At 38.1% G+C, this 9,623-nt stretch overlaps 1 pseudogene; it reads right to left on the bottom strand.

Annotated features, from left to right (window-relative positions):
* Positions 1–9,204: 9,204 nt before the first annotated feature.
* On the bottom strand, positions 9,205–9,304 carry LOC141625437 (small nucleolar RNA R71; annotated as a pseudogene).
* Between the last annotated feature and the right edge of the window lie 319 nt (positions 9,305–9,623).

The following is a 9,623-nucleotide window of genomic DNA, read 5'->3' as shown; positions in this document are numbered from 1 at the left end:
ATTAGCAGCCTCTACTGATCGATCGTGGTTGTTTAAGTGCAAAAGTTGATAAAACGGTGAAAATGCATGAATGCACATCCAAAAGTCTTAACCTAACATGTTAGTATTTCCTAAGTCGGTTGCTTATGCATGTACCAAGAAATTGGTGTCAAAGTTGGATTTAGATTGATTTGCATGTGAGACGGAAATTAAACATCCATTTACCAAATTCGGATTATGATGCTTAACACGATCCATTTATTTGAAAAAAAGGTATAAAATGACAAAGTGTAAAAACGCAAATTTGTCAATCTAATCCGTCATGTATACGGGTTAACCGTAATCGGGATCGTCCTAGACAAGTGCTAAAAACGAGGCAGAACAATGCCAGGCAGCTCCATTGGGGCGCGAGCCTATTGGCGAGGTAAGGGGCTCTGCCTAGGTTTTAAAATATGAAAACAAACACTGCCTTGGGGCGCGAGCCATGAACCGATCCAAGGGGCGTCTCCTGGTTGTTTAAAAGGTTGCTTAAAACCGTTTTTTATTATTAATGATTTGCAAGTGTGATTTGCATGACTCGGAATAATTACTATTATGTTAGTAATATTCGTTATCGTTTTTGCAAGTTTGAAAAACATAATCAAATGTGTAAAAGGAAAATGTTTGATTTGAACTAATTATTTTAAGTTCATTATTTGTAATTAGTCATGTTTGTCATCGTATTCGGATTAAACCGACATGGTATAAAGAACCAAGGATGATTATGAATTATGACTAATATGTTTGCAAATGTAAATAAATGAGAAAAATGGTAAATAAAAGAAAAGGGTGTTAAAATACCCATTAAATGTAATCAACCAATAATATCATCGGGTCACAGAGTAAACCGTCATGGTATATAGAACCAAGGATGATTTTTGTAATGGTCAAAATATGTTAATCATAAAAATGAATTAAAATGGTAAATAAAAGAAAAGAATTTCCTTTAAAATGTAATTAACCAATTAATATCACCGAGTCACGGATTCAACTGTCATGGTATGTGGAACCAAGGGTGATTATAATTTATGGTTAAAAAGTTTGTCATAAAAATGAATTAAAATGGTATAAACCGTAAAAGGAAAGAAGTAAAAATAAAAGCAAGTGTTGGAGGAAAGACGAACTCAAACACATTTGAATATAACCTGGACACCCACAAGGGGCGCGAGCTTCCCTGCATAGCAGGGAGCTTCTGTCTCAGGCCAAAACTCGGTTTTGTCTCGTCTAACCTACATTTGAATCGTGTTATGCATTTTTCATGATGATAACCTCATCAAAACAGTAAAGACATGAATTAAAGTGAGATATTTACACCCTCAAACTTACGTATTTTGATGTTTGCGTGGTAGACGACTTTAGAGACGGTTTTCTCGTTGTAACTACTCGCGATGAAAGAAGTTTAAAAGAGTGCCTTAAAAAAGGATTTTGTTTTGAAAATGAGTTGAAAATATGTTAATTAAAACATGTTGATTAATGAGTTGAGTTGGTCCAATGGGTCGGTCGAATGCACGGCGACGGTACCAAACAAAATGTGTAAGGCTTGTGTTTACGATCGGTAGGTCGTAAACACGTGTGGATTTTGTGACTTAGGAAGTCGGGTCTAGAAGTTTAAGGGAGAAGGAGGGGGCGGACTCTTGCGTGAAGATTATGGTGTGTGATGGTGGGTATTTGTAGAGAAATGTGGGATGGTAGGTCGGTTGTGTTTGCTTGGAGGCTAAGCAGACAGCCTAAAGAGGCGCGAGCTACCTCGTGATACAAGTGAGTGTATTGTCCCTTTCGCAAATTAGGATTTTGCATTTGTTCTAACCAATGTTTTGTTGGTTGTGATTTGTGATCTTTGAGGTTTGCTTAGCCGTGTAAGCTTCCTCTTGGGTGATATTTGGGGTAGGTATTTTGTGTCTTTGACTCGGGTTTGACCCGTATGAGTCGGGATTTGAATTACGAGTCGATTTTTGGCTCGGTGTCGGGTTAGACTCTAAATAGGGTCATTTTAATGGAAATGACATGATGAACACATTCATGGCATTATTTTTGACATTCAAGATTTGGGTAGACTTAGGTTGACTCGAGTTGCGGGTTTCTGAGTCGGTTTTGTGTCCGAAGATGGTTTTAACTCCAAATAGTGTTATTTTAATGCAAATGAAGTTAGAAAACTTTTGAAATCATTTTTCATATCCGAGTAGTGCATTAAACCGTCTCATGTATAGCCAATCTACGCACGCATATCAAAAACACGTTATAGTCCGATCAACATCGGGTGGTTTTTGGGAGGTGCAGATACTGGGTATCTACACAACTACAACCAAGTAAACTATACAAAAATGGTAAGAACGACCTTGAGGAATAAGTTCCTCAAGGTTAAAGCAAAATTAAAATAGACAAACAAACAAGAACTTATTCACAAAACACCGTTCGCCGGCAACTGTGCCATTTTGATGGTGAGCGAGTCGTTGTTCCCTCAATCAAACACATTTATAATCACAACAAACAACTAGATAGCGGTTAAGTCAAGGTCGATCCACGGGACGGTGTGTTTTGGGTTCTAAGTCTATCTATTTCAATTTGTGCTAGTGTCACAATTGGTTGGGGTTGATGATTCTAAACTAATGAAAACAATAACAAGCAATGAAAGGTAACACAAGCAATAAAAACAAAGATGTGAGCAAATTATTAACAATACTAGGGAATCATGGGATCATAGGGGAATCATGGTGAAAAAGCATAAATGAATCATATATATACAAGCAATTATTATTGTTGGAATCGAGTTAGTTTATATCTTACAATTCCTAGGAAGTTTTGGGTCTCGGAGCCGAGTCGGTCGAAACTTTACAACACCTACGAGTCGACTTAATTCTTCCTATTCAACTATATCCATGGTCTAACAAGCCTTGAGTTGGATTATGTCTTACAAGTCTTGTTGAAAGGGTAAGTAAACCATGTTAGGTTGTCAATCAAGCATTTCATCAAACAGAACATGTGCATAAGTTGAAAGTACAATAAGCAAGCATTCATATGAGCTTATTAAGCATATATTTATCCCATAATTACTTCCCTAATCCCCCACTAATCCGTAGTTAGGGAACTACTCACTCATTATCATGGAAAACATGTCATCAATGGTGTCAATCATCTTAACAATTATAAACATGATGGAAGAGTAAAGCAATAAGCAATAATTAAGTAAGAGTAAAGAAATTATACCAATCTTAAGAAGAGAACTTGATTGATTGATGAAGAGTTGTCAATTCTCCAAAAAATAACCCAATAATCTTCAATTACCCAACAAGATCTAAGAATTCTTCAACAATAATTAAGGAAATATTAAAGTGCAATTTTGTGGAAAGATTAAAAGCTAATATATTCTAATCTACTCCTAATGAGAGCTTAATCTAAACTAAGGGAACGTTTTCTACCCTAAGAGGGCTTAACCCTCAATTTATTGCAAAGAGAGTATATATAGTGATACAAGGATTAGGTTAACTAAGGGCTTAAAAGACGATTAGACCCTTTAATTTACGTCCAAAGCCTTGCAAGTCCTGGGAAGGGGACGCTCGACCTCTGCTTGAAGATAATCATTGATGTGACCATTATTTGAGCATATTTAGTCCCCGAATTATCCTCGTTCCTATGCTTTTTAGTGCATATTTGGGTCATTTACTATCTTTAGTCCTTTGTTTTGCATATTCTTCGAAGTTGTGCTTCCTTGTTGGAAGAGGAGTGCAAACCTTGCATTTTCATGGCAAAATAAAGCTAAATTGATCGAATCTAATGACCAAGCATCAAAGATAAGACAAGACTATAAGGTTTTTGTACATATTATAATAGATGGGCAATGGTGAAGAAATCCTTGCATCCCCGACTAAATCCCGGAGGATTATTGGAAGAAGAAAAGAAGAAAAGAAGGCTGGAACACAATCCGCCCGTCCAACTAGGCAAGAAGCCCGTCCAAGACTGGAGGAATCTGAGCGTCTTTGCCATCAAGACGCGCGTCCAACCTTACCACAATCCGCTCGTCCAGCCATCAAGACGCCCGTCCAGAGACACAGAAATCCGCCCGTCCCGACAACTTGGACGCCTGGATTCTCTTACAGGCCCCCACGACCTTTTCTTCCCTCCATGAAAGATGCGCATATTTATGAAAGACCGGCAAAACGGAGCCTCGCATCTTTTCTGAGAGGAGCGATTCCTCAAGGACTTAATCGTCATTTAAGCCCTTAGTAAACCCTAATTTGTGTACCTAATCCCCACTATAAATACCCCATTAGTCTAATTAGATGAATCATCTTCTTCTTATCAATCTTTAGTGTAGTTTATATCATTCTAATCTCTTCTTAATCTTGTAATCAACTTCTAATCAAATATTAATACAAATCTCATTTCCTTAATTTTTCTTTTGTTCATCTTTTATTTTGGGTAATTGAAGTTTATTTGGGTTATTATTGGGAGATTGACAACCTTCCAATCATTCATCAAGTACTTCTATTATTCTTTGCTTTATTTTTGAATCATTAGTAGGTATAATTCTCTTAATCCCTTTTTAATTATTGTTAATCATCTTCATTTATTCATAATGTTTTGCTTTGTTACTGTGATTGACAACCTTGTTAATATGCTAAACTTGATAATGAGTGAGTAGTTTCCTTAACTAGGGTTAATGGGTAATTAGGGGAAACCAACATGGGGAATGATTCATGCTTAATTTAATATGTTTTCATAATTTATTTGCTTGCTTGTTGTGATCTCAACTTATGCACATGTTATGTTTGATGAAATGCGAGCCTATGAATCCTTGCATTTTTTACCCATCACTTACCTTTTCATTGAGACTTGTAAGATATAAACCAACTCGAGTCTTATTAGACCATGCATAAAGTTGAGTAGGGAGGATTAAGTCGACTTGTAGGTGTTGTACAATCTAATCGATTCGGCTCCGGGACCCAAACCTTCCTAGGATTGTAAGATATAAACCAACTATATCCATCACAACAATAATTGCTTGCTTATAATTTGAGAATATGTTTCTATGATCAATTCCAATGAATCCCCTATGACCCCATGACACCCTAGTGCTTTTTATCATTTGTTTACATCTCATTTTAATCATCTTGCTTGTTTACTTTTATTGCTATTTAGTTTAGTGATCTTCTCATCTCAACCCCAAATCGTGACACCCCTAGACACCGCTACTTGCAATCGAAAATCCTACATCAATACCCGTCCCTTGGGATCCGACCTTTACTTGCTTCTTTACTAATAGTAGAGTTGTTTGTGAAGTTATAAATATTGTTTTGGTCTAGGTGCTCTTAACGACAAGTAACCGAAAATTAAAGCTCCAAGTGAGTCCGACCAAAAATGGCGTCGTTGCCGGAGACGGTGTTAACTTGATTTGATTTTCTTAGATGGTTATTAGTTGTGTCTTTCTTTGCCTTGGGGAAGTAAAACACCTCAAGGTTTGTTCTAATTGTTTTGAAGTTGATCGATATTTTGCAAGATGGATATTATAAATTGTTTTGTTGAGGAACACTTAAGTATACCTTTCTTCAAAGACCCCATGTAAGCATTGGAAGCCTTGGAAACAAGTGAGGCCAAAAATATGCATTGGGAGTTAGAGGTAGATCTTTTTGAGGCCGCTCTAGCTAATAAAGAACTTACTTATGAGCAATCTGAATTAGTACATAACATCCTTGTGGAAGCATATAGACCTATAGAACATGAGCAATCAATCCTAGAAGACATCTTACATGTCGAAGAGCAAGAAGAATTTGTCATGGAATTTGAGTATGACGAGATTGATGAGCTTGAAGAACAAGTTGAACATGCCATGAGAATGGAGTGTCTAATGGAAATAGAGCAAGTTCTCAATGAACCTTCAAAGGAGGAAAGTGAGGTACAAATTCAAACTTTAAAACCCCTTCCCCCAAATTTTAAATATGCTTTTCTTGATGAATCTAAGACCAAATCCGTGATTGTTAATGACAAACTTGATGAAAACCAATTGGGAAAATTGCTTGATGTGTTGAAGCAACATGAAAAGGCTATAGGTTATAGTCTAGATGACCTTAAGGGGATAAGTCCCAACTTTTGTATGCATAGAATTCATCTAGAGGAGGACCATAGACCTGCCATTCAATCTCAAAGGAGATTAAACCCCCACATGCAAGAAGTTGTCAAAGGAGAGGCTATGAAATTACTCGATGCGGGAATCATATATCCCATATCGGGCTCTTTGTGGGTTAGCCCCGTTCAAGTGGTACCTAAGAAAGGAGGTACCACGGTTGTGACAAATGAAAAGAATGAGCTAATACCCATAAGGAAGATCACCGGTTGGTGTATGTGTATTGACTATCGAAAATTGAATTCCGCAACAAGAAAGGATCATTTGCCCCTACCATTCATTGACCAAATGCTTCAGAGGTTAGCCTCCAACAAGTTCGTTTGCTACCTTGATGGGTATTCGGGATTCTTTCAGATCCCTATACACCCGGATGACCAACACAAGACCACCTTCACATGCCCTTATGGTACTTTTGCATATAGGAGGATGCCTTTTGGCTTGTGTAATGCCCCCGCCACTTTACAAAGATGCATGATGAGTGTCTTCTCCGATTACCTAGAGACCATAATGGAAGTTTTTATGGATGATTTTAGCGTTAATGGAAAATACTTTGACTCATGTTTGCATAATCTCTCCCTTGTATTGCAAAAGTGTGAACATGTTAGTCTTGTTTTAAATTGGGAAAAGTGTCACTTCATGGTCAATGAAGGAATTGTTTTGGGTCATTTAATCTCGGAAAAGGGCATCGAGGTCAATAAAGCTAAGGTTGAGGTGATAGAGAAACTCCCACCCCCCGTGAATGTTAGAGGGGTGAGAAGTTATCTCGGTCACGCGAGTTTCTATCGCCGTTTCATAAAAGATTTCTCAAAAATAGTTATGCGTGTCCTAAATATGATGTTTTACATCCTATTTTACACGCATTTCAGATCTCATTTGTGTAGTTTAAGCTACTATTTCCCCTATTTCCGTCTACTTTTCTGTTTTTGTATAATACTGCAGAAATGTGAAGAATCCAGCGGAAATCAAGCCGATTCCGCCCCCGAGTACTTAGCATTGCATTTGACATAGAGTAAAGACTCGGGAAGCGAACTTGGTGCGCGTATCGAGGCCCGAAAGACGAATTTACGAAGCTTTTGGAGCCAATTACCTGTTACAGTAGTCGATAGACTGGTGTTTTCAGTCGATCGACCAGAGCACGACTTACAGAAGCTAATGTTCAGTACATTTCAGTCGATCGACCGGTCCCATTGGTCGATCGACCAAACCGATAATCTGACGGGAATTAAAATACGAGAAGTTAGAAGCCCATTGTAATTAGGTTATGAGGATTAGGTTATGTGATAGTTTCTATATAACGTAACTCCTCCTCAGCATCTATCATCCAGTTTTTATCATTGAGTTCTTAACATACAATTCAATATTCATTAGTTTAGTTTAGTTTTCGTCAATAAAATTTACCTTTCACATTAAGCTTTGGTTCTTTCCTCTGCAATTCTTCTTACGGTATTCTTCTGTTCTTTGTTCAGTTTATTGCTTTTAAATTCCTCCGTAGTTAGACTTGCTAGTTTAGATCTCCCAAAGCCGAATTATCGTTTCATGTTAGTTATTTATTTAGTTAATTTAAGTATGAATTCGTTTGCTTTACTAGTTAATTTTATTGCTTTTATAACTTTCATCATGAGTAGCTAAACCTATCGTGCTAAGATGTAGGGGATCTGTAGTGTAGGCGGCGTAAAATAGGAAGACCTAAATCGCGCCATGGTCGATCGACTGGCTTACCTGGTCGATCGGCCGTCTCACGTGAGAATACCTTCGACTTAATTAATTTAATTGCTATATTTGACGAATCGAGTGCACGCGACTAGTTGAATGCTTAGGAATTGACCGACCCGATAAGATCGAAAGATAGGGGAGGGAGATAGACTACTTAATTAAGACGACTAAATTAATAAGATCGAGAGATAAGTTAATTTAGACTTGTAAATCACTTTTCAGGACGAGAGTCAGCATTAGTGATATTAGGGACCCGTAGCTAGATCAAAAGATGCTACATGTTAAGAGTGGACCGAGAGGACCTCTTATTTTCCCGTCTTACGTGATTGTTTCAGACTTACCTAGGGTACTGCCGCCGAAACTATAGTGAACCGACCATCTTGGCACTCTTTTAATATTTATTTTCCTCTTATTTCTTTAATTACTCGTTTACTTGCTTTAGTTTATTTTGAATTTAATTGCCTTTAGTTATAGAACCATTCAAATCAAACCCCCTCAAAACTGTTACCTTAGACTAGGATTAGACAACTATTAATTGTATCGCCTCTCCGTGGTTCGACCCTGACTGCCGCTAGCTATAATAGTAGTTCGGATTTATAAATTTATCTTTGGTATTCTACGACGGTATCAAATTTTGGCGCCGTTGTCGGGGAGGCAATTGTTTAAATTTTTAGTTGTTTTTATTTTAGTCTTTTTCTTAGTTTAAGGAACATCTGTTCCTTAAACTTTTCTCATATTCTACTTGTAGTTTCTTCTTATGCGCAGGTCACAGGCTGGTGAATTAAGACCATTAGATCCTGAGATCGAAAGGACTTTGCGTGAGTTGAGACGATCATCTAGAGTATTGCCGACAGAGGAAGAGTTGAGTACTTTGTCCAGTTACTACGAGAACGAGCTATTTCAGGAGGATCCACCTTCATCTCCTGTTTCTACTTCCTCAGCCGAGACCGTTACATCTCCAGATATGGCTGAAGAAGCAAGTATAGCCAGTCACTCCGAGCCAAAAGCTGAGAATCTCTGTAAGGGATTTGCATTGCCAGCCGGGATGGAAAGGAAATTTGAGCCAAAACCGTCTTATATTAACTTGGTTGAGAGAAACCAATTTGGGGGAGCTGCAAATGAAGGTGCAGCTAAACATATGGAGACATTTATTGACTACTGCTGCTCCATACTCCCACCAGCAAGTGTGACCCAGGACTAGGTAAAGGAGACGATGTTCATATTCTCGCTTCGTGATGCTGCACGGGAATGGTACCGAGATTTGGATCGAACTGCTAACGGGATTACTGATTGGAATTCGCTGGCCCTAGCATTTTACAAGAAATATTTCTCTGCCTCGAAGACCAATACGATTAAGGCTCAGATCACGAGCTTTAAACAGGGTACTGATGAAGATTTTCATGAGGCATGGGTCCGTTTCAAAAGACTAGTGTGAACCATTCCGCACCATGGGTTTGAGAAGTGGTTTCTGTGCAACCAATTCTAAAATGGTCTTTATGAAGATCAAAGAGCTATCCTAGATGCTGCAGCTAATGGGAGATTTCAAGGAAATAGTGGTGAGACAAAGGGGTGGAAAATCATTGATGACATAGCCATCCATAAAGCTGAGCATGGGAATTCTAGAGGAAATCAGAGAAGATCGGCTGAATCTCCTGCTGTAGTTGCAATAGAATCCCTTACTGCGAGATTCGACAAGATAGATTTTGGGGGATCCCAAAAAGGAGGGATTTATAAAGTTAATGCAGTTTCAGATGGTCCCTTTACATGCAAAAGA

This window comes from Silene latifolia, chromosome X (assembly GCF_048544455.1).
Source record: "Silene latifolia isolate original U9 population chromosome X, ASM4854445v1, whole genome shotgun sequence".
Lineage (NCBI taxonomy): Eukaryota > Viridiplantae > Streptophyta > Magnoliopsida > Caryophyllales > Caryophyllaceae > Silene > Silene latifolia.
The sequence above is the reverse complement of the archived record's forward strand: the minus strand, read 5'-3'. Positions and strand labels throughout refer to the sequence as shown.